Genomic DNA, 26541 nt, shown 5'->3' on the forward strand with positions numbered 1-26541 from the left:
ACTATTATCGCTACTTCGCAACTTGAAATCAATGTAACATAAAATGCCTGTAACTTCATGAGAATGAAATTAACTTCCATGATTACTCACCACCCAGGCTCACTAAGACAAATTTAAACCCTTCTTTATGTCTCTATGGATAATGGCTCACATCCTTGGTTAGCAACATAACAATGATGCTTGATCTGCTTTCAATCTGATGGTCCTAAAGATGCATCAATCATTGTCAGTACGTTGACCAATCAAAAAACCTTGCCTTAGGACAACTCATTCTAACACCCCTCTTCTTCTGACTTATAGTTGAAATAGGTCCCACATGTCCATGTATTGCACCATCACTATCTTGTTGTGCATATTCATCATGCAAATTTTGATAGTGACAAAGCAATGACCCTCAATCATCTCCAAATCAATGTTGAACAAAGGTATGTTAAGAGACTAGACCACTAAAAAAGATAATGTATAAAATTTTTCCCATTGTTACCTCGTCTAAAAACTCCACCAACCAAAAAGAAGAAAGGCCCACCTAGGATACATGACATGTTGTCACTATGTCACTATGACATTTTGTCATGCAACTTTTGATAACCACAAAGTGACGATCATCAATTTTCTTACATTGGATGGCTAAGAAGATGCAGGCCCACTGAGATATTATAATGTAAAGAAACCCGTAGGCTTTAGGACATAAAATATAACCCAAGGTTTTAATTTATGTCTAATAATTATAATATTTTAAAATATGACTATTGGCCATGCTTGACAGGTAAAACTCAAATTTTGGTAGGAGGGAAAATATGGCTAACAGTATTTTAATAAATTTGATTAGATTTCCACAATCCATTAGACTTTTTTAACTTTTTCTTCTGAATTTGATTGTGTTTGTTTTTTTAGCATCAATGTTTCGGATCACATATTTTTTCATTCTTGCATTCTCTCATCCTGATGATGGATCACAAAGTGTGATCCAAAATGTTGATGCTAAAAAAAAAACACAATCAAATCCAAAAGCAAAAGTTTAAAAATTATTTTAATAGCTGAAATTTTTGTTGATGATATCATATTTGGAGGAAAAAATGTACTTTGCAAGACATTTGGTAATGAAATGACACAGGAATTTGAGATGTCCATGTTTGGGGAAATTAAATTCTTTGTTAGATTGCAAGTGTATCAAATGCAATATGGTATTTGCATCACATAGTCTAAGTATGTGAAGGAAATATTAAAATATTTTTCATTAGAAGATTCAAAGCCTATTAGCACACCTATGGTGATAAGACATAAACTATCCAAGAATGATTATTTTGTTGAGGTGAACCAAACTTTGTACACATTTATGATTGGCAAATTGTAATATGTAGTTCATAGCAAACTTGAAATTGCATTGGTTATTGGGATTGTTGCATGATTTTCTATAAATCCTAAGGAGAATTATCTAATGACAATGAAGATAATAATGAGATATCTAAAAGGAATAGAAGACTTTGGTCTATACTACAAAAAAAATGAGAAATTTGAATTTAGAGCCTATATAGATGCTGATTGGGCTGAAAATGTTGATGTCAAGAAAAGCACAAGTGGTAGAGCATTTTTCTTAGGAAAGAGAATAGTTACTTGGACTAGTAAGAAATAAAATTGCATACCTCAATCTACTACTGAAGCTAAATATGTTTCTTTTGTAGTAAATTGTACAAACATTTTATGGGTCAAATAGCTACTCAAAGGAATGAAGGAAGATATCATAGGACTTTTTATACTTTACTATGATAACACAAGTGCAATAAATATATCCAAGAACCCTATGATGCACACAAAGAAAAAACATATAGCCATCAAGTATTATTACTTGAGAGGGATGGTTCAAGAAAAATAAGTAAAGATGGAATATGTGAATACGAAAGAATATATTACTAATATATTCACAAAAGAATTACCTAAGGGTGCTCATGAGTATCTAAGAGGTAAACTTGGGGTGATAACCCCATCAAAAGATGTTCAAGAAGCTTGAAGATGTGCCCTGCATCAAATAAGATGGATGACACATGGTATACATTGATGCAATAGACTTTACTTTAGGAGCTACCTAAAGTAATCAAGAGCTGGAATAAATAATCAATTACAAATTAGGTGATAGAGGGAGAACCTTAAATTATTATACATCTACATGTATGAGATGACAAGTCTTTTCAATTGTTGTGAAAGAGGGAGAATGAAGTACTACCATCAAAGGGAGATCCACAAGAAAATGAAAAGCTACCAAGAAAGGGAGAATGAGCAAAGGGAGAATGAAGTGCTACCAACTAAGAGAATGCAATGCTTAGAGGAAGAAATATAAGAACTACTCCAATAGGGAGAAATAAAATGAAAAAAAAAAATAGATACCTGAACATCAAATAGAGGGAGTGATCAAAGAAAGTCAGAGGGAGAAGCCATTCAAGATGACAGTCAAGAGGAAGAATTGATTTTTGTTGATTTGTATCCTAGATAGAAGATTGAAGTTGTTGATAAAGGTGGAGAATTTCAATATAAGGAATTATTTTCTTTTTGGTATCATTCTTGGAAATTGTTTTCCATCAATGGAAAAGAGGAAGATTGTCGATCAAAGATTGATACAAGTATGCAAATGTGTTTCAATCATTGTTTTGTCATTGATATCAAACTTGCTACTTGCTAGAGAGATAATTTCTTAGTTGATTAGAGTACCATCATTTTTTTGATTGGTGAAGAGGATTTGATCAAATGGGGTAACAAGAGAACCTATAGGAAAGGTTGAGTTATGATATATAAAAAAGAATAAAGATCAATTAAGACAATGATGATATAGTGGATTGATTGTCTACTTAAGGTTGCAAAGAATGGATACACTGATTAAGTTTAGAATAACAAGTAAAATGAATTGATTTTTCTAAGCTTGATAATCTACACAATAGCTATTGAGGAATGTTAGTGCAAGTTGAGCAGAAAGTCTGCTAGAGCAAAGAAAATTTGAATTTTAGTGTATGTCAAGTAAATTATAAACAATGTCAAGCTAAGTTAAATTTAGTGGAAGTTGAATGAAGTTTAGTTGATGCCCAACACTAGTAAACTTCAATATGTGATGAGTGATTTGCTAGTATATGCCGAGGAAGACAATATGTGCTAAGCACCAAGGTTAGTTAATGCCAAGTGATAACACTATGAGTTTGATTGTGGATTTGATGATTCTTAGATGACAAGGTTGATTTCTTGAATTGTGTGAACTGTGTGGAAGATAAGCTTGATGAGTTGGTGGCACAGAATTCAAGGTGGACCATTTTGGGATGATTTCAAAGAGGATTCTTAAGGAATCTTCTAGAGGGAGAAAAATAAAAAGATGGTTAGATTTAATGAATCTTATCTAACCATGAAATATATGATTAGGATAAAATGACAAAAGATCTAACTTTTCTTTATAAGGGAATGCAAGACTGGATGAAATAGTTGGCATGTGCAAGAACCCAAGGAAAACAATAGGTCTAGGGTGTTGTTTCATATGGTGGCCTAAGGAAGGAGTCTTCATTTTGGCATGCAAAGAAAGAAGGATTAAGGGGATGAATTCTTGAAGGGTGAACAGGCTATTAGAGCTAAAGTGAGTGAAGCTAAGAAGAATAAAGGACTAAATAGAGATCTATAATCACCAAAATGATTTGTATTCTGTTATCAAATCAAGACTTATTATTACTCTCTAATAATTGTATCAATTCAGGTAAAATTCTTTGGATTAAGGTTGACCTAACAACCATTTGTAAATCCTTTAACTAGGTGACATTCTAGTGGAATGGCCTAAAGTCCTCTAACAAGGCTCACTCCTAACAAGGTGATTGAAATCTTTTAACTAGGTCACATGTAATAGTGTGTATTGTAAACTTTAATAGGGTTGGCATTTTATAGGGTATCACTTCAGAAGAGTGAGAATTAGTAACATGTTACTGGTGCTTTTTCCCAAATTGGGTTTCCAAATAAAATATATTGGAATAGTTTAGAATAATTGAGAGTTGGGGTGGGGGGGGGGGGGGGGGGGGTCTGCATGAATCAGTTATCCAAGGTCTAGATGTATAACTAGAAATTTTCACATGTTAGTGAACCTATAAAATATTATTCATTATGCATTCATCCATAAGAGTATGCAGTCACTTAAAACTTGTAGGTTACTATCTAATCAACTTGTAGAAATGTAAAACATGAAAATAATAGATGAGCACACTTGACACAATAATTTACATGGAAACCCAATTTGGGAAAAACCACTAGTAACATGCTACTCTTTTCACTCTTCTAAAGTGATGTCCTATGAAAGGCCAACCCTATTAAAGGTTACAATACACATTGTTAGATGTGACCTAGTTAAAAGATTTCAATCACCCTATTAGGAGTGAGCCTTGTTAGAGGACTTTAGACCATTCACTTGGAATGTCACTCGATTAAAGGATTTACAAATGAATGTTAGGTCAACCTTAATTTAAAAGATTTACCCTTGATTGATATAATTGTTAGAGAGTAATAGTAAGGCTTGATCTGATACAACTTATAACTTTATTTGTAGATTATGTATCATTGTTTAGTCCTCAATTATATTTGGCCTTTATACATTTTAGCTCTAATAGCTTGTTCACCCTTCAAGCATTCATCTCCTTAAGCCTTTCTCACTTAACATGCCAATGTAGACTTTTATCTTAGGTCACTTGATGGAGTAGAACCCTTGACTCCTTGCCATCATTAAGGTCTTGCACCTAACTCTCTACTTCTAACCAACCACTTCTATAAATAGGAAATTAAGATTATTTTTTTCTCATTTTGCATCGTCCAATTTAGGGTTAGGATGGATTAGGTAGGATACAATGAATCTATCCCATATTCTATCTCTCTTCTATAAACTTCTATTTGAATCCTCTTTGAATTCACCTAAACATAGTTTACCTTGAAGTCTGTGCCACCAACTCATCATTCTTATCTTCCACTTGGTTCACATAATCCAAGAAAACAAATTTTTCAACTTAGATTCATCAAATTCATCATCTATTAAATAATGTAGTAGCTTGAGATTATCTTGCTTCTGATGCTCAGTAGACACTGCATTGCTCAACATCCATTGTGAAATTACTTAGCATGAACTAAAGTTTACTGGTGCTTGACATCAACTATTACTTGACATCTAGTATTCTACTTAGCATACACTAGAATGAATTTTTACTCAACTCCAACTAATTTTCTACTTGGCTTGCACTGACTTTTCTTGGCACCTACTATCCACTCGATCAATCTTGGTAGACAAACTTTGTGTAACTTGTTCTTCTAAAATTTCTTAGTGTAACCAATCTTTGTAACCTTAAGTAGATTATCAATACATCATGTCATCACTATCTTAACTGATTCTAGTACTTCTTTACACAATCATAACTCAACCTTTCCTATAGGTTCTATTGTTACATCTTTTGATTAAATCCTCTTCATCAATCATCTAAGTGATAGTACTTAAATCATATAAGCTTTTACTAGTAAATAGTAGGTTTGACATCAGTGACAAAAAAATGATTAGAGCATATTGGTCATACTTGTATGTTCTCAATAATCTCCCTCTTTGATTGGATTCTTCAATACATTGTTAACAATCTCCCTCTTTGGAATTGATGAGAAACAAAATTGATCAACCAAATCAACCAAATTGTAAACACCTTGTTCAACCAAACTGACTAGTTTAAAATAGTAAGATAATACCAATACCAAAAGGAAAATAATTCCTTGTATTGAATTCTCTCCCTCTATCAACAACTTTTATCTTCTGAATAGGTTAGAAAACTTTTTTATAACTCCCTCTGAGTTTCATCTTATATCTCCCTCTTACTAGGTACATATTTAGGATCCTATCACCATAGGTGTACTGACTAGTTTTGGATCCTCCATTCGAAAAAAATTGAATATTTCTTTGACATATTTTGATTGAGTGATGTATATACCATATTTCATCTGATATACTTGAAAACCTACAAAGAATTTGATTTCTACAAACATAGACATTTCAAATTCTTGCTTTATCTAATTTGCAAAATCCTTACATAAAGCATCTTGACCTCCAAATATGATATCATTAACAAAAAATTTAGATAAAAAAATACCTTTGCCTTTTTTTATCTTTATGTATAGATTGATGTTATCATCAATCCTTTCAAATCCAATCTTCACAAGCTACTTATGAAGTCTCTCATACCATGCTCTTGGTGCTTGTTTCAAACCATATAGAGCTTTGTGTAATTTTCATACCATGTTCTTATTGTTAACATCAACAAAACCTTCTAGCTATTCTATGTAAACTTCTTTCTCTAATATTCCATTCAAAAATGTAGATTTAACATCCATTTGATAAACTTTGAAACCTTTGTATTTAGAAGAAGAAAGTGGAGTTCTTACTCCTTCCAATCTAGCAATAGGGGTAAATGTCTCTCCATAGTCAATTCATTCTTCTTGTGCATATCCCTTGCAAACTAGTCTTGCTTTGTTCCTTGTGACTTCACCATTTTCATCTAGCTTGTTTTTGAATACCCACTTGGTGCCAAACACATTTTTGTCTTCTAGTCTAGGAACTAGTCTCCATGTTTTGTTTTTCTTAATTTGTTCAATCTTTTCTTTCATTACCTTACTCTAGTCTATATCTTCTAACTCATCTCTCACTAATTTGGGTTCTTTCATGCTCAACAAACATGCATCATTTATCAATCTATTTCTTGTCATTAGTCTAGAATCTTTATCTCCAATGATCTGTGCAATAGGATGATGTCTCTTCACATATTTGGACAATCTTGGTTCAACTCTTATTTCTTCACTTTGTCTTTTAGCTTTAGAACCATTGTGTGCATCTCCATTAGATAATTTTTCACCTCTACTAATCTTAGAATCAGAATATGCTTCAACTTCATTTTGTAACTTGGCATCTGAATGTGGATCAGTTCCTAAATGCAACTTGACATTCATAGTATGTGACTCGAAAATCACTAAAACTTGTTGTTGGTTTGTAACTTGATTTGCAACATCTTTTTCAGTAGGAATACCTTCATAAGAGTATACAAATGATATGTATTCTTGTAGTTCTTTCATAGGTTCAACCTCATATACTTCTTTATATTCATCAAAGTTTACATTCACACTTTCCACAACTTTGTTAGTCTTAGTATTCAAACACTTATAAGCTTTAATTCTTGTGTAATAGCCTAGGAATATACCTTCTTCACTTTTTGTATCAATTTTACCATTCTCAAAATCCTTAAGAATGTAATATTTGCATCTAAGTACCTTAAAATATTTTACATTGGGTAAGTATCCATACCATAATTCAAAATGAGTTAAATGAGTAACTTTCTTGATTTGAACATGGTTAAGGGTATAGAAAATTGTACTTACAACTATTCTCTAGTATTTCAAAGCAACATTCTTTTCCATCATGAGTGTTCTATCATAGTCCATTATAGATATATTCCTTCTTTTAAAAATTCCATTTTGTGGAGGGGTTCTAGGAGCATATGTCTATCTTTTGATTCCTCTGTCATTATAAAACATCTCAAATTCATTTTATGTGAGCTCTCCTCCTTTGTTAGATCTTAAACACTTCAAATTTTTACCTATTTCCTTTTCAACTCTTGCTAGGTACCACTTAAAAATTTGTAAGGCATCAGATTTCTTTTTTAGAAACATAACTGTCATCATTCTAGAGTAGTCATCAGCAAACACCATAATGTACTTATCTCCTTTATAACTTTACACATCAATTAGTCCACACAAATTAGTATGAAAAATCTCTAGTATTTCTTTAGAGGTATAAGTTTTTCTCTTAAAGCTTGACTTTGTCATTTTGCCTAACTAACATTGTTTGCACATTACATTATCAGGCTTCTTCAACTTAGAAAAACCTCTAACTTTCTTCATATTACTGATACTAACCAAGTTATCAAAATTAACATGAGGTAACCTCTTGTGCCATAGTCATACACCATCAAACTTTACAACAAGACAAGTAACATCCTCTATGTCAAGATAGAATAGATTACTTCTAGTTTGATCAACCTTTCCAATCAGTTTCCCTTTTGTGTCATATATCTTAGCAATATTGTTTTCAAACTCAACTTTACATCTCAAATTATTTAGGTGTGACACACTCAACAAATTATAGCTAAGTCCTTCAACATAGTAAGCATTGTCACATAAAATCTTATCTGTGAGTTTGATAGAACCTTTTCCTTTTATCAAACATGGTGCATCATTACCAAATCTTACACTATCTCCATCATAATAATTCAAGTTAATGACTTAATTTTGTCTCTAGTGATGTGATGTAAACACCCACTATCAATGATTAACTTATCATTCTTGTTCACACAAGTCACAAGTGTAGTTGTCTCATCTTCATCAGATTTGTCCTTTATTGCAACATATACTACTTCATCATCATGTTCAACAGATGTTTCCTCTTCAGCAATATAGCATGAGTTTTTGCATGTGTCTTTGTAGTCCTTTCTATCTTCATCTCTTCTACCTTTGTATTTGTCACTACCTTTATAATTTTTCTTCTTTGGACATCTAGCAGCAAGATGACCAACCTCATTGCAATTGAAACAAATGATAGGTAACTTATTTTGAACTTGCCTTTACCTTTGAGGAATCTTCTTGCTAGTAGTGCTTCAAGTTGTTCAACATCCTCCTCATTTTTATCACTGTCACTGGATACATATTTTATCTTTTTCTTCTTCTTCTTCTTCTTCTCATTAGGTTCCCTTAATGACACTTTAGCTTTGAAAGAAGATTCAATACTCTTAGGTTTGTAATTATGAAAGTTAGATAGCTCAAAAGTAGTGAGTCTACCTACCAGTCCTTCAAGTGATATATCATTCCCTTGTATACATCTTAGTTCTTGTATTGTAGAGACTCTAATAGCATATACAACTAGTAGTATCCTTAGAACTTTACTTAACACAATATCATCATCTAGTTTTCCATTAGCTCCTCTTATTGTATTAACTACTTCTTTTATTCTTGCAACATATTGAGTAATTTCATCAGACTTACCTCTGAGGCTTCTAGCTTTGGCTCTAAGAACATTATTGTCTCCTCCATAGATGGCAGCTAGGTCATCCCATATTTTCTTTACACTATTAAGACCTTTAATATCATCAAATTTAGAATAAATTAGGGTGGAAGCAATCTCCAATATTTACTAATTATGTTCTTTCTTCTTTCTCATATCCTTAGTAGTTGGGACACTAACAGGGTCAACATGCTCAATGATATGGTAAATTGTGCATAATCTCCAAGTCCTCCAAGGTGTAGCTTCATCAAACTTTTCCATACAGGAAATTTATCTCTATTGAGCTTTGGTACTTCTCTTTTTAACATCTTGATCTTTGTGCTTTTAGTAGCTTCAAACTAGTCCTTTTAAGCAGATGGCTCTAATACCAATTGTTGGAATACTTTAGAATAACTGGGGGCATGAATCAATTATCCAAGGTCTGGATGTATAACTAAAACTTTTAATAGCTTAGTGAACCCATAAAACATTATTCATCATGCATGCATCCATAAGATTATGCAATCACTTGAAACTTGTAGGTTACTATCTAGTCAACTTGCAGAAGTGTAAGACATGAAATATGATAGATTCATCAGCACACTTGATGCAATGATTTATGTGGAAACACAATTTAGAAAAAACCACTAGTAACATGCTACTCATTTCACTCTTCTAAAGTGATGCCTTGTGAAAGGCCAACCCTATTAAAGGTTACAATACACATTGTTAAATGTGACCTGGTTAAAGGATTTCAATCACCCTATTAGGAGTGAGCTTTGTTAGAGGACTTTATACCATTCACTTGGAATGTCACCTAGTTAAAATATTTACAAATGACTATTAGGCCAACCTTAATCCAAAGGATTTACCCTATAATGATACAATTGTTAGAGAGTAACCGTAAGGCTTGATTTGATATAACTTACAACTTTATTTGCAAAATACAAATCATTGTTTAGTCCTCAATTCTACTTGGCCTTCATACTTTGTAGCTCTGATATCTTATTCACCCTTCAAGCATTCATCTCCTTAAGCATTTCTCGCTTAACATGCCAATGTAGAATTTTATCTTAGGTCACTTGATGAAGCAAAGCCCTTGACTCCTTGTCTTCCTTAGGTTCTCACACCTAACTCTCTTTGATTTTGACCAACCATTTCTATAAATAGGAAATTAAGATATTTTGTTGCTCATTCTCCATCATCCAATTTAGGGTTAGGATAGATTAGTTAGGATACAATGAATCTATCCCATATTCCATCTCTCTTCTAGAAATTTCTATTTGAATCCTCTTTGAATTCACCTAAAAATGGTTCACCTTGAAGTCTATGCCACTAGCTCATCATCCTTATCTTCCACCTGTTTCACATAATCTAATAAAACAAACTTGTTAGCTCAGATTCATTGAATTCACTATCTATAAATAATGCAACAACTTTACATTATCTTGTTTCTAATGCTCGACACACAATACATTTCTTAGCATCAACTAAACTTTACTTGGCATCTACTATTCTACTCAACATGCACTAGAATGAACTTTTATTCAGCTCCAACTAATTTTTTGCTTAGCTTGCACTAACTTTGCTCGACACCTACTATCCACTTGGTCAATCTTGGAAGACAAACTTTGTGTAACTTATTCTTCTAAATTTTCTTAGTGTAACTAGCATTTGTAACCTTAAGTAGATAATCAATACATCATGTCATCACTGTCTTAATTGATTCTTGCACTTCTTTACATAATCATAACTCAACCTTTACTCTAGGTGCTATTGTTACATCTTTTGATTAAATCCTCTTCATCAATCATATAAGCTCTTACTAGTGAATAGTAGGTTTGACATTAGTGAAAAAACAATGATTGAAGCATATTGGTCATACTTGTATGTTCTCAAAAATCTCCCTTTGTAATCTCCCTCTTTGATTGGCTTCTTTAATCCATTTTCAACAAAATTCTTGTGTCATATGTGTGAATAATTTTGTTATGTTTCATGTTTAAATTTCTACGAAGTGATTTTGACCTAGGATAGAAACTTGCAAGCTTATGTTTTGAATGATCTAATGGATGCATGCAAGGTTTAAGGGAAGAAGATATATACAGTACTAATGAGTTTCATTGAGAGTTTTTGGACCTTGAATAACTGATTCGCCCCACCTCTTAGTTATTATATACTATTCCAATAGAGGGACTTCTAGGACATGATCATCTCTTTGAGTATCATTTAGTACTACATAATCACTTTATTTCTTCTTATTTTGTTGTGATAAATCTTTGTACAACACTTTCACATTGAATATGACATTCTTGCTTCTTACAATTTTATGATTTTCAAAATTGCAAATCTTACAACTAGATTCATCAATGCCATATCCAAAAAATACACAATTCTCTAATTCATCTTCCAACTTGGTTCTATTTTCAAAATCTATATGTGCAAAAGCTTCACAGCCAAAGGTTATAAGAAAAGAATATCTCACCTTCTTACTAGTCCATGCTTCCTCTAGAATACCACAATCCAAAGGAGTAAACGGACCTATATTGATCAAATATTGAGCAGTATGGACATCCTTAACCCACATGCTTAAGGGAAATCCAACATGAAACCTCATACTCCTTGCATGCTCCGTTATTATCCTATTCATGAGTTTGACCACTCCATTCTCTTATGGAGTCCTTGAAACAATTTCTTGTCTATGAATACCATTAGTGGAACAATAATCTTCAAATTCTTTATTGCAATTCTCACCACCCTTATGAAATCTAAGAAATTTTAGACTTTTACCAGTCTTATTCCCAACCAAGCATTTCTACTTCTTAAAAGTTATAAATATATCATATTTTTGTCTAAAGAAATAAATCCATACTTTTCTAGTTGCATCTTCAATAAATGTAACATAATAATGAGATCCACCAAGGGAAGATACTTGACTTAATCCTCATACATTTGTATGCAAAAGCTCTAATTTCTTATTTTTCTTTTCCTTCCCACTCTTCAAAAAACTCACTCTCAGAAACACAACTTTCATAGAAATACATATTAACACATTTCAAACCTAGTAAAACTTTCTTTAAATGAATTCATTTCATACCTTTCTCAATCATGTGCCCAAGTTTTTTGTTCCATGTGTTATTTTAAAATCTACAACAATTATTTGTTCTCCCTACTCAACTATATAAATTGTTCCTGAACATTCATTATTCTCTAAAACAATGTAAGTAGAAGGAAAAATAGGACATATACAAAGATATAAGCTGCCTACTTTCACACCTTTTGCTACTACTAAGGAACCTTTTGAAACCTTCAAGATTTTATCATTAAAATTTACTGTGCAACCCTCATCACCGAGTTACTCTATTGAAATTAAATTCCTTCTCAACATTGAACATGTCTTACCTCTTGTAGTAGCCAACGATTCTCATTCTATAACTTAATCTTAATTTTACCCTTTCAAAAAATCTAATAGTGTTCATTATCCCCCAAATAAACAAGCCCAAAACCCTCTTGGACATAATCAAGAAAATAACCTCTATAGGGAGTAGCATAAAATGAAACCCCTAAATCTAAAACCCATGAATTATCAACATTTTATAAGGAAAGGAGAAAAACATCCTCTTTGAATTTTTTACTTATCACATTTTCCTCCTTATTTGTCTCCTACATTATTCTTCTAAGACCAACAATATATCTTCTTATGCCTTGATTTTCTACAATACCAACAATCTCATGATTCTCTAGATTTAGAACTCTTTCCCTTTGATTTTCCTCTTCCTCTCTCATTCATTTTTCCTCTACTTTATTCATTCAAAGCACTACCTGATGTAGATCCACTTGAGATTTTCCTATGAGTTTCCTCACTTAAAATAAAACCAATTATATCATCAAATTTTAAGATATTATATCCAAAAAAAAATACTCACAATCATTACCAAGTCATTCTAGCTTTCAAGAAAAAAACACAAAATCAAGAGAGCCCTAATTTCTTTTGAAAATTCATGATCAACTACTTAAATTTCAACATCACAATAGTCCAAAATAACCACAAATTTAATGTTTTGAACTCACAAAAACTTCATCTAAACCCTTGTCTCTTCTTTGCAACTATTCATCATACAATAATTTTAACTTGTGTAAGGATATGATTACTAACTATTATTTTATTTCATAGCTTCACAACCTTACATTTTAACTTATGACTAAGCTATGCGATGGTGTGATACCTTATTTCTTTAACTATCAAATACTCTTCGTAGTTTCATAACTCAAAATCATTGCTCATGGCTTAACCATGCAATGGTGTGATATGTTAACTTTTTATGTTTCACTACCTTAACCATAGGTTAGCCTTAACTTTATGTGAAGATATGAAAACTTTTATTCTAATTGTAGTGGTTATTCCCCACATCATCACAACTTGGAATGTCTAAGGCTGAATTCAAGTCATTACCTTTGATCTAATCCTTATCTAATGATTAGGAATCCATATCCAAGGGAAATTGACCTTTCAACCATTAATGTGGAGATTCTGATGCATTTTGTGCCATTGATTTTATTTCCATCTTTACTCGTGCCACCTTTGACTAGGGTGTTCACCATTGTTGGATATTTGAGCTCTTCTTCTACATTGGATTCAAATTCTCTTCCTTCTAACTTGTTTCCATGATTTGTATCATATCCTCTAGCCTTGATATCAATGTTCTTTACCATCTTTTGCTATAAATATAAGTGTGAACTTCTTTTCAAATGCATCTTGTCTTCACAATGAATACTTGATCAAAGTATTAGGGTTTTAGAACAAATTCCCTCTCATCTAGGAAATGCATAGACTCACCATCCCTTTCCAAATCACTTAATATGAAAAAATGCATTAGATTTATTTTGAATTCCCATCTAGGTCCACACAAAGGGATATATGAGAGGAGAAGTTCCTTAAGGGAAATTTAGACATAGACATGACATTACATTGACTCAACCCTAATCCTAGAATTTTGAAAAATATAGGGGAACTAGAATCATGGAAACTTTGAGAGATGTAACTACTATTGTATTTCTTATGTATGTATGTGAGTAATTTCTCCCCCCATGTTATCACTTGTTTGTTTTAATCTTAATTTTTTTTAATAGTAAACTTAGTGACATTATAGGATAATTTCTTTTGGGTTTCTTGGTTGGATGCTACATCTAGTATCAAAGCTCAAGTTTCTACATTGGGAACTCTGTGTATATTGGAATGGCACTTGATGAAAACTAGTCAACTTAAATGAAACTTAAACAACTATACTCATCTATTACAGAAGGACAACTTGAACTTCAGAATTGAATACTTAAACATAGAAAAAGACAAACTTGGATAACTCTAGATTTTGGTTTTCAAAACATGTTTTCTTTTTATTACACTTTAAAGTAGTATTTCTTATTGATTTTGTTGGAATTTTGTTGTTCTTTCTTAGATATTATAGTAGGATGGTGTCCAAGACTAGATTGACTATTAGAGACCATAGCTTAGGCAGAGGCAAACGTTGTAGCTTAGGCCAAGGTAGAGATTGTGGACAAGGAAAATATATCAGCTTGCATATGATTGATCATGAGAGTCTTGTTCAAGAAGAAAATAGGGAGGAGAAAAATGGAGAGAATCATGCTGACTTAGAGGAGGTCAATATGAGGCAAATGATGAGGATTATATTAGAGCACCTACATCCTACAAAGGGCACTAATAAGGAATAACCCTGGAAATGAGGAGAGACAAAGATCCAAAGTCATCAAGGAGATCCTCATGGTGATAGAAAAAGTTCAGCCAAGGTTACATAGATGAGGGACCTACAATAGGCCAAATCAAACCCTTCACTAGGGAAGGTACTAGTTATGATGGAGAGAAGTAGTTGATTGCCTTGGATAGATGTTTCATGATGCAAGACTTTGACTCCAATGTCAAAGAAAGATATCTCATTACATGGATATATTTGCAGCCACATGGTGGAATATTGAGGAGAAGAAGATAGATGTGGACATGAGTATTCTTACCTAGGATTCATTCCTTGAAAATTTCCATGATTGCTTCCTACTATAACAATGGCACTAGTAGATGGTGGATGAGTCTCATAATCTAAGGCAATATACCATGACCATGGTGGAGTATGAGACAAAGTTTTATGATCTCATGGAATATATAGGAATCAATGACAATCAACCACTGATGGTACAACACTTCATTCAGGGACTAAACAACTATATTATTGGGGGTGTGAAGGTATTATTGATGAAAAATTTTGCACCCTTTCTTGAGGTATGACCCTCAAGCAACCTTGTGTAACATGGAAACAATCTCCAAGATATGGGACTTGAACTATGAGATTGAGTCTCCAAAAAAGGTCACCTTCCTTACAATCACAATGCACCTAATGACTACTTAAGAGAAAAAGAGAGAAAGAGATGCATTAAAGAAAATTACTAAAATGAAAAGGGGGGTGATGCACCTAATTAAAATGGTTATAATTCTTCTTAGGGATGCATAACACATTGATGAAACTGTTGGAGTAGTTTAGAATAATGGGGGGGAGGGGGTGAATTAGTTATCCAAGGTCCAAAAACTCCAAATGAAACTTATTAGTACTTAACAAAACTCATGCATATATCTTCTTCTCATAAACCTTGCATGCATCCTTTAGATCATTCAAAGCATAAACTTGCAAGTTACTATCCTAGTTCAAAATCACCATGTAGAAATGCAAACATCAAACTTAATAGAATCATTCACACATATGACACAAGGATTTTATGTGGAAACCCAATTTGGGAAAAACCATGACTGATTCTCACTAATATGAAGTTATGCATTGTTAAAGGCCAACCTTGTTAAAGTTTACAATACACACTATTGAATGTGACCTAGTTAAAGGATTTCAATTACCTTGTTAGGAGTGAGCCTTTTTAGAGGACTTTAGGCTATTCCATTAGAATGCCACTTGGTTAAAGGTTTTACAAATCACTATTTGGTCAACCTTAATCCAAATTATTTTACCTCAACTAATACAATTTTTAGAGAGTAATAGCAAGGCTTGATCTGATAACAAAATAAAACTCATTTTGCATATTATAGATCTTTATTCAGCCCTCCATTCTTCTTGGCTTCATTCACTTTAGCTCTAATAGTGTGTTTACCCTTCAAGAATTCATCCCCTTAAGCCTTGTTTCTTTGCATTACAAATGCAAACTCTTTCCTTAAGCCACCTTATGAAATAACATCCTATACCTCTTGTCTTCCTTGGGTTCTTGTACATGCCAATAGTTTCATCTGGCCTTGCATTCCCTTATAAAGAGAATTTAGATCTTGTGTTACTTTACCTTGATCACCCATTCCATGGTTAGGTAGGATTCATTGAATCTAACCATCTTTCTATTTTTCTCCCTCTAGAAGCTTCCTCAAGAATCCTCTTTGAATTTGTCTCAAAATGGTTTACCTTGAATTATGTGCCACTAGCTCATCAAGCTTATCTTCCACATGGTTTACACAATTCAAGAAATCAATCTTGTCAACTTAGATTCATTAAATTCATTATTAAACTCATAATTTTGTCACTCGGCATCAACTAACATCATAATGCTCAACACATACCATCTTGCTCAACATCTTCTCACAAATCACTTGGCACAAACTAAAGTTTACTAATACTTGGCATCAACTAAACTTCACTTAGCTTCCCCTAAGTTCCACTTAGTATAGCACTATTTATAATTCACTCGACATACACTAAAATTCAATTTTTTTTTACTCCAACTAATTTTTTGGTCAGCTTATATTAACATTGCTCGACACCTACTATGCAAATTGTTAAGCTTAGCAAACTCAATTCTTTTTACTTGTTCTTCTAAATTTAATCAATGTATCCATCCTTTGCAACCTTAAGTAGATAATCAATTCACTATATCATCACTATCTTAATTGATCTTTTTAATTCTTTTTACATATCATAACTCAACCTTTCCTCTTAGTTCTCTTGATATGTCTTTTGATCAAATCCTCTTTATCAATCAAACAAATGATAGTACTCTAATCAACTAAGCAATTGTCTCTCCAATAAATAGCAGGTTTGACATCAGTGATTAAACAATGATTTAAACACATTCTCATACTTGTCTCAATCTTTGATTAATAGAAACACCCAAATACACAAGTCTTGACTCTATTCTACCTTCTAAGGAAACACATGCAAGTTTGGAATTGACCAACTGCTAAAGGGAAAGCTAGCTTCACAAGACAACAATCATCAATAGATTTAACACAACATACAAGTTTTAGAAAATTAGAAAGAAAAATTCAAAACAAGACAAGATACATGGACAAATAATGAATGGTAAGAAGAGGTAAAGAAGAGATCCATTTCATTAATGGAAGGAAAGGAATATAGTTGCAGAGCACAAGGTTACTATAAGTACACATAATAGAATACAAAAGAACCCCTAAAACATATTTATAACTTCCTTTTATAAAGTTCAAGAATAACTCTGATGTTTACATTAAAACTCTAAACTCAACCATTGAGTTCAAGATACAAAAGAGAAATAACTAAGAATCAGAAGGCGGGTTTGATTAGATGCATGTCTCCATGTAGAAAATTAGATCTTCCATGTAAGTCAAGCCCTAAAGAGATAGAAATGGTGGTCATAACCACTTTGGCTCATAGATGGATAACCATGGTGGTAGTAGGAGAAAATTTTCACTTACAAGGCATAGAGAACACCAAAATGTGGTTGTAAATGATCAAAAGGACATGTTTTCCATCAAATAGCCACTTGGTTCTATGCTCATGATCATGCTAATTTAGCCATGTCATCAAGTAAACTAAATTCAATAGTCAACTTCACCACATGGCCCTATATCATTTAAACATTTTTCCTAATCATCCAACTTTCTATTTGTCATGTTGATCTATGTCTGCTCCTATTTGCAACTTTATAGCTTAAATCTTCATTAACTATGTGACCTTATGCAACCATGACTACTTCATATTGTGCCATATTTTTTCTTCATACCTTGAAATCAATTTGGCATCCTCATAATCACCTATACTTAACATTTCTTTAACCATTTGATGCTACAAAGCTCATATCTTTAACCATGTCACCCCATTAGAACTACTAGACACAAGGTCCCTTATAATCATGCAATGTTGTACACACTATTCTGATTGACCACTATCAATTCTTCATAGCTTTGCAACTAAAAACTATAACTATAGATGAACCCTTGTGACATTGCACCTAGCCCTTAATTGCCTATTTTGATTTTATTTTGCACTATCACAACTTAAACTCTTAACTCATATCTGAACCTTGTGAATGTGTGACAAAGGAAATCACCACTTTGCTGCCCAAACCTTAGGTTGACTTGAACTACATGCAACAATGTGAAATCTATTCTACCTTTAACTTTTTCCTTCTTTTTTTATCATCTTGCAACCTTAACTCTTCACCTCAACTTTAACCCTACAAACATGTGATAATGGGCTTTCGCAGCTTCACTGCCTAGATCAAGGTTTAGCATTAACTCTGTTAATGTTTGGTAGCTTCTGTCAGATAACTCTATAGATATAAATGTAATTATATATGAGATATAATTCTATGTGAAATATAAACTTATTATATGTGAGAAATATATATATATATATATATATATATATATATATATATATATATATAATTTGATTATTGAATAGACATGTCTATTCAATAACCTATGCTCAATATAAATGAGAGTATGTTGCATATGGAAAATATATACCAATACAAGCAATGCCATTACATTTGCAGCAGATCTAGAGAAACATCAACAAACTCCTTGCGATATTGTGACTTCCTTTAATTCACTATCATGATCACCACTCATACCTTCACAACTTAAAATTTCACTATAGCTCAGACACTTGTGATAATGTGAGGACCTTTTCCTTGACTGTCAGATTTGTATTGCTAGTGGAAATTGAGTGTATGTGTGTTTTTCAAGTTACAATAAAATACAACTTAATTAGAGGTTTGATTTGTATTGACATCTAAGGGATCTAGTATTTATTTTAGTGGTAACTGATTCACCCCTTCCCTCTAAGTTACTCCTCTTATATTTCTAATAGATATATGAAATGATACTTTAAAGATAATAATACCAATTCATATCAAGTGGATTCAGAGATGGATACGTTTGGATTCTAGATTCCCTATGGATTTTGGCCAAAAGCAATGCATCTGGAAGCCACTATCTAGAAGCTTTTAGTTGGCTTCCGGCTAGAATCCTTTGAGAATCCAAATGAATGCATGGGTCCAACACCTAGAAACTAATAAAAAATGCCAAAACTTAAGTTATTTTTGTTTGCATGTGGTCTAATGATCTTTTAGCAGTTAGAGATGATGATGAGAATGTGGATTTTCTTGCAAATCCTTATGATTCAAACTATGATGTATATTAGTTGATTGAATCTTCAATTATGAACTATTTTTTTATTTTGTTGGCATCTTAAACAACCTATTGGAACTTATTCTCTGTGACTAAACTCTAATATTGAACAAATAGATATTGATATATCATATAAATCTTGACATATCTTCAATTTTGATAAAGGGTCAAGTGTCATAGACATACTATCAAATAACTTGATTTTGCATATTTCTTGTATTTCTTTGCATGTATAGTTAGAAACAATAGTCAACTAATATAACTTAGAGGGTTGGGGGTGTGAATTAGTTATCCAATAATTATCAACCTTAAATAATCTTAACCATTCAATCAAAGTAAACAACAACCATACAAATATGCCCATACACAATTACACTAGATATGTTAACTAGGGAAACCCTTGATTAGAGAGAAAACCCCAGTGAGAATGATGCCCACAAGATGATGTACTAATATAATTATTCCTTGTTAGAGGATGAAATTTTTTAGGAGTCTATTAAAATATTTAGTACATATAAGTCCCTATTAGGAGACTTTGAATCCCTATTAGGAGATTCCAACCCTATTAGGAACTGTGCCAACCTTGTTAGGAGTTGTGAAAGACAAAATGACCCACTATCCAAAAAAATTCTAGGGCAAGACCACTAAACTCACTATCCAACTGATCTTTCAACTATTCCTTACAAAATAATTATTTCTACTAAACTTTAACTTCTTTCGTCTATCCTATCAATAAGACTAATCAATGTCATACCTTGTAGACTAGGTCATGAACCTCAAATCTAAGTATCAAACTTCTCATAATAAAACCTTGGGAATGAAATTTTCTTCACCTTCACTCTACTTTGTTCATCTTCACATTTCACTCTTTGTGCTTCTTGCAATCATTTGTACATGTCATACATGATAAAGGAAAATGTCCTTCCTTTATACCAAAACCATAAAAAAATTCCCTGAGTTAGTTATTAGACCTTCTCAATTAATTATTATAGGACCTCATTAAGAACATGTTACACTTAGTGATAATATTAATCTTTCAAATTGTAACTTGAATAAATTTCCATATGTGTAACATAATGATGAGCGAGCTTAAATACATCATGTCCAAAATGTCTTCTTCACATCTTTAACTTTGGCTTCTTAGAATAAAAACTCTACTAAGAGACATAACAAGTTTACCAGAACATGCCTCTTTAGACTCTATCTTAGAAAAATGTTCAATAAAACTTGCATAACTTTTTCCAGACTTAATGTCTTATGCTTCTAAGGTTATCTACATATACTAGACACTTAGTATAATCTCCATTTAACCTTTCTTAATGAAAAGTATAATCTCCATTTAACCTTGCTTAATGAAAATTCTGAACTAGCTATCCATACCAACTTGATCTTTATCATTGTTCTTCTGTCAGATACCACAAAAAATTGTTATGTTGACATTAATGACAAACAGAGTCATGAATGTAACATATCATCATGATAATGATCTAATCATGTTTCTACAATACTCTCCCATAGAAGTATCATCAAAATTCATGCTTCCAAAAATCTCCCCCTTTGGCATTGATGGCAACATAGGTGAAAAACATCTAGTTCCAAAAATACCATAGTAAAAGATGGTTAAACTTTCTTTTGAAATCCTCTTCATCAACTATTCTCCCCCATTGATATACCTCAATGTTCTCTGTATAGTTATTTTTCCATGCTCAAACTAATTTTTTTCTATAATTTCTCCCCAATTGACATCAATGTCAAAGGTTTCAGCAACCATCAATCTCTGCTACAACTATCTCTAACTTGCTCAAGTGTCCAAAAACACTATTCAAAATAATACCCAACAAGAGTCCTAAATGACTCTGTCCATCATAGATACTCCCCCATATAAGAAGCATTAGCATTTAGTCTAGATAGACAATAGTGCTCTATTACACTGGACTAATGCACTCTTGCATCATCTACTCTGATGTACGAAGGGGCATAACCCTTAGCATACCTCGCAAAAACTCAAAAGTCTCTTTGGGAAGAGTCTTGGTGAAAATATTTGCAATTTTCTCTTTTGTGCTTACATACTCCAATCTAATTTCCTTTTTTGCAACTTCCTCTCTCAACATGTGATATTGATAGAAATGTGCTTAGTGTTAAAATGCAATACTAAATTCTTAGACATATTCACTATGCTTGTCTTATCACAATGAATGGTAGTAGGCTCATTGAATTCTATCCTCATATCCTTTAGCATCTATTTCATCCAAACAACTTGATTACAAATTTTTGCTAGTGTAACATATTTTTCTTTCGCTATACTTTGTGAGGTGCAATCTTGCTTCTTGCTTAACCAAGAAACCAATATTCCTCCAAGAAAGAAGGCTCCACCACTAGTGCTATTTCTGTCATCCATACCACCTGCCTAATCAACATCAGTATAAGCATATAAAGTAAAATTATTAGATCTGTCATACTAAAACCTGAACTCTACTGTTCCTTTTAGGTATCTAAATATCCTTTTGACTGTTGCATAATGTGCTTCTCTAGGATCAGCTTGAAATCATGCAACAATTCCAAATACATTTGATATATTTGACCTTGTGTGAGTCAAATATTATTACCCTCTAATCATAGATCTATACTTCTTCTGCTCAACAATAGGTGTCTTATCCTTTGTAGATAACTTGTGTCTAGTTTACATGTTTCCAAAAAAAACCTTTTTAGCAGATCTTTCAAATATTGGATTTGAGAAATAAAGATTCCTCCTTTTTCCTGCATAATCTGTAATCCTATGAAATATTTCATTTCTCCTATCATGCTTATTTCAAATTCCTTCTTCATTTCTTCTGCAAACTTGTCACTTTCATCATCATTTCCTCCAAATATGATATCATCAAAAAATATTACAAAAATCATCAATCCATCATCAATTTCTTTCTAGTATAGATTACTATCTACCATACCTTTTCTAAATCCAAGCTTTGTTAAATTCTTGTCCAACCTTGCACTACTACATTTGATGTCATTTTTCTACCAAAATTTTTGACCATCAACTAAAAAAGTTTAGCTTGGTCAGAATGTAGAAGGCAAAAATTTCTTTTTTTTTAACATCTAAGCCTCGTGTTGGTCAAAATTTTGACCAATACGGGGCTTAGATGTAAAAAATAAAAATATTTCTTGTTTGTTTTTTTTCATGTGTGCGAGATCATTTGCATATTTTTTGGAGTTGAAAACTTGGTGCACTATCACTAGACAAAAAACTCGATGCCCTAGTTCTTCCCTAGCTTGCTCATGGCTTATATTCAAAGGAAAAGAAAGGGACATTAGCAATTTCTTAGATATATCAAGGGTGAAAGAAAAGTAAAAAATTGTGCTCATTGAGGATCCTTCAAGTAGGGAAATAAAGTACATAGAGATGAAAAGAAATGCAAAGATTGAGATGGCTTGCAAAGCAATTTTTGAAATTTGTGGAAAAGTGGATAAACTTTCAAAGCAGGTATAAGGATTTTAAGATCATTTGACATAACTCTACCCTCTCAAAAGTAATAGCATCAATACACTTCTACTTGCTTATAGAATTAATGTTCAATTTTAATGGAACATTTGAGGAATGTTTTCCAAATTCGTTGCTAATTATTATAATATCAGGAGATTAGATTTGAAGTAAATAGATCCATTTTTATGCAAGATGGGATTTAAAAAACTGATTTTGCATGAGTATCAAATAGTGTAAATATAGTTATCCTAATTATTGTTGGTCAAAGGCTTGATGCATCGGTTGATTGTCATTTTCTATGTTATATATACCTAGATTGCTGAGATTAAAATTTTAAATTCATTTTCCTTAATCCCTCACAATTTCTTATTTCATTTTCTTACTTATTTATGTGAATATACATGTACATGGTATTTGTAGAGTAGTAAGTTCAAACAACATATATTTAGTAACTTATGATACTTTTCATTGAGGAGATTTACAGGTGCCTATCCTTGAAGGATTAGTGAACAATGGGAAGAAAGTAGTAGAAAATGTTACAAAAGGACTTACTAAGCTCCTCATGAGACAACTGGTAAAGGTGGATGGAATTACAACTGATGGGGATGTCAAAGTGCAAAGAAAGCTACAGGTAATTTCTAGTGCAAATCTCATTTTTTACTTGGTATTCCATATAATGAGAAATAAAGTTCTTTACATAGTCATGGGTTGTGCAGTCTGCTATCTCTAAGCCAAAGGGTACTCATGAATATTAAGAAAATGAAAAATCATTAATGTTGTTTGACAAACTACCTGATGGGTATTTGGAGTTTGTACTCCTGAAGGTGAGCAAGTATTGTTGTTCTTTTAGGTCAATTCTTAGGTTAATAGAATTAAGTTTGGCATGATTTGTTACTTGAGATACTTATGGACTATTCAGATTCATATTTTGAAATGAGGTAACTATAAAAAGATGACACTATCTAGGCAGTTTTTCAAGAAGCATGCAAACCATCTACAAAGGAGTAGTCACTACCTTAAAGTTTAAGTATATATATTTGAAACATATAGAAAGAAAAGGAGAATCAACAATATTTGGAAAAAATAGAGAAATCTATGAGACCAATATTTTATGGATAAAAGGGCATGGTAATTGATCATGAACCTCATCCCCCCATGAGTATTGTCAGTAGTAGCCTAAGATTGTGCATTATTTTCTAATGTACAAAAACATCAAGAAAACTAATAGAAAACATGGTAAATTTTCCAAGCAAAGCAAAAGAGTGTAGATGGATCATCATGATCCATTATCTTTTGCATCCTTGTACACTCTTTCATCCTAATGATGGATCATGCAGTATGATTTGAAACATTGATGGTTAAAAATTGGCACACAATCATTCCTAGAAGTGTCTCAACATTGTCATGGATTTTTTCTATCTCTAAGCCAAATAATACTCATGAATGTTGTTGGAATAAGTACTAATGGTATATGGAGTTTGTACTCCTGAACATGAGCAAGTATTGTTGTTATTTTATGTCAATGCTTAGGTTAATGAGATTTTTTTGGCATGATTCATTACTTGAGATACTTATAGACTATTTAGATTCATATTCTGCAATGAGTTAACTATTAATAAATGACACTATTAGGAAGTTTATGTAAATTGGTTTTATAAAACATCCACGAGCTTGTAGTTTTCTTTTCTTGAAAATTTTACCATGTTCTCTATTAGTTTTGTTGAAGTTTGCATACATTAGAAAATAATGCATAAGTTTAGGTTGCTAATGACAATATTCATAGGGGTTGTGAGATGATCAATTACCATGCCCTATTGTCCATGAAAGAATGGCCTCATAGATTTCTATTTTGATATGTATGAGATATTTTCCATAGAAAGTCAAATTGTGATATTGCTATCAAGATTTAACTGTGTAGTTTTTGAGTCAAACTCATTGACTCATGATAGCAATATCACAATTTGACTTGTGTTTCGAAATATATTATATTGTTCATTGACCATTTCTTTCTACAAGTTTGCACCATGATTATTTAAACTATAAAGGCAGTAACCACTCCTTTGTAGGTGGTTTGCATGCTTCTTCAAGCACTCAACCAGTTTTAATTTTTTATTTTCCTACCAAACTAGTAGCTCTTTGTCATAAGGAGTATATTTTTCTTCTTTGTGTTCCCTTTGAAACGTATAATTTCTTTTACATTTTCTTCCTCAAAAAATCTTTAGAATACCTTATTTACTATTAAATTTTATTTTATTGCTTTAAAAGTCATTCGAGCTTATGACAATTTTTATCAATTGAGTTATTGATGCAAGTAGTTTAAATGAGAGAAATATCCACGAGAGTATCCCTTTTGATTCCTGTTGTGGGAAGTTTATTTTAAATTAATCATCTCTCAAAGTATTGTTTAAAATATGGGAGAATTTATGCAAGTTAGGAGAGTATAAAAGTGCATCGAGACTTTGGATGCTATGAAAGTTCACAATTCAATGCCAAAATAACTATTGGATCACCCTGTAGTGACAAAAAAGTGGGAAACATTTGAGTCCACACCTTCTAATTCAACATCATCTGCCACTCCAAAGTGGGAGCTCTTTGATTAAGCATGAGGAGAATATGCATTATACCTTTGCAATTGTATTCCATGTATTGGTATTTAGGGTTTCTCCTATATTCTTATTGTGAACTATTTCTCATGTCCATTCTGATTTGTATTCTCATGAAATGAACAAGAATATCCTGCTTGCCTCCTAATAGTATGGAGATGGAGGTAACAAAATTGTTTCTAGAACCATATATCTTTGGTATTAGATTTGAAGCATCTCTCATAGGATCTGCAATATTTTCTATGATATGGGCCATCATTTAGACTTTGAGAAGACATAAGATTTGGGTGGAAACTGAGCATGTGAAGAGTACACTTCCACATTGATTCTTACATCACTATTTTGAATAAGGTGTCTTAGTGAGAGGGCTCAAAGGTGTCATTGATATTCTCAATCCTACCATTAGGAATGTTTCTTATTTTTACTTCATTAAAAATCCAAAATGTGATCTGCCATGTAATTAGAAATATGATATATGTCCAAGCTGAAATCTAATAGATTAGGGGACAATATTCAAACTTGATGGATTACAGGACATTAATAACTTTGATTGAATGTGGAGTGATGTATAAAACATGTGATTTTTTGGGATGTTGAAGAATTTCCTAGTACTGATTTCATGTGTCTACAATCTTGGCATTTGAGGTGAAATGCTTGTCATATTTTTTATCACATTTTAGGTGCTAATAATTTATTTTTCACTATTGAGGAGTATAATACTTTTAACTGCATCCACTTAAGCTATAGGTAAACATCACTTGCAATATGATATTGTTTATGTGTAGCTCATATAGCTTGTATTCAATAAGTCAAATATGGAAATTGCAATCACAAAATGATAAAAAAATTGGCCAAGGTTTCTATATAAGAAATTTTACAATTGCTTTCCAAACATAAACAAAATTAGTAGTTTTTTGATGAGTTGGAGGAAGGGGAAATTTTT

General features: G+C 32.3%; 1 pseudogene; it reads left to right on the top strand.

The window, feature by feature from the left end:
- Window positions 1–25595, top strand: part of LOC149552225 (BAG family molecular chaperone regulator 1-like) — a 79908-nt pseudogene extending 54313 nt beyond the window's left edge.
- Window positions 25596–26541: the final 946 nt, after the last annotated feature.

The sequence above is a fragment of the Cupressus sempervirens genome, chromosome 6 (assembly GCF_028749045.1).
Source record: "Cupressus sempervirens isolate cs-2001-9-10 chromosome 6, ASM2874904v1, whole genome shotgun sequence".
In the NCBI taxonomy this organism is placed as follows: domain Eukaryota; kingdom Viridiplantae; phylum Streptophyta; class Pinopsida; order Cupressales; family Cupressaceae; genus Cupressus; species Cupressus sempervirens.